This window comes from Galeopterus variegatus, unplaced genomic scaffold (genome assembly GCF_000696425.1).
Source record: "Galeopterus variegatus unplaced genomic scaffold, G_variegatus-3.0.2 Scaffold2775, whole genome shotgun sequence".
NCBI lineage: Eukaryota > Metazoa > Chordata > Mammalia > Dermoptera > Cynocephalidae > Galeopterus > Galeopterus variegatus.
In genome coordinates this window covers 61,657-62,578 of record NW_007728886.1, presented here as the reverse complement: position 1 = coordinate 62,578, position 922 = coordinate 61,657, and positions in this window count along the sequence as shown.

Here is a 922-nt window from a genome sequence, read left to right as displayed (position 1 = left end):
ATTTTAGAAATAAAGAAACTTTGATTTTTAGAGGTTAACTAAATTTTTCACTTGTGGTTGACCTAAGAATACAGATCTGACTCTTAACATCTCAAATATTCTACAAGTAAGTCTTAGACTTCTGAGAATTTAAACATTTTCTAAATAATTTCTCCAGTCTATTAAGTATAATTACTAAAATCTCCTCCATGATAAAATTTTAGAAAAAAAGTTCTTACCAAATATTCTACAAGTAAGTCTTAGACTTCTGAGAATTTAAACATTTTCTAAATAATTTCTCGAGTCTATTAAGTATAATTACTAAAATCTCCTCCATGATAAAATTTTAGAAAAAAAGTTCTTACAGTATAAAAAGGCACTAGAATCTCTGATAGCAGTGTTGGTCCATAATTAATGCAGGAAACAAAGTACTTTGTACTTGCATAAATATAAAATTATAAGAAGAGTATAGGTATTTTCACGTGTCCTGATGGGTTATTACATATTTCTGTGTCTTTTCTATATCCCTACCTGGGTAGTTGGACCTGATTTGAGACAGAGTAGTTAATTCTTATTTTAGCATCAAATACTGATTTAATAGCTTGCAATCCTATCCAGTTTTTATCTATCACTGGGAAGTATCAACTCAGTAATGCATATATGAGAAAAAACTTTATAACATTTTAGACTGATGGGTTTGACCTTGAATAATTTTTTAATAAAATATATTGATTCTGTTTTCCAAAGGTTCTTAGCAATTCCAACATTTGGTTCAGGAGTGGAGAGTTAATTTTCATAACACTTGTAATTGCTGCCATCCTTCTTTGGTTTTATTATTCACTCTTCTGAAAATTATTTTTTAGTGTTCTCCATCAATTTTTGTTTGATACAAAACAGTGCATTGTTTTGCCCCTTGTGTTATTCTTCCCCTTGTAATGTTCTT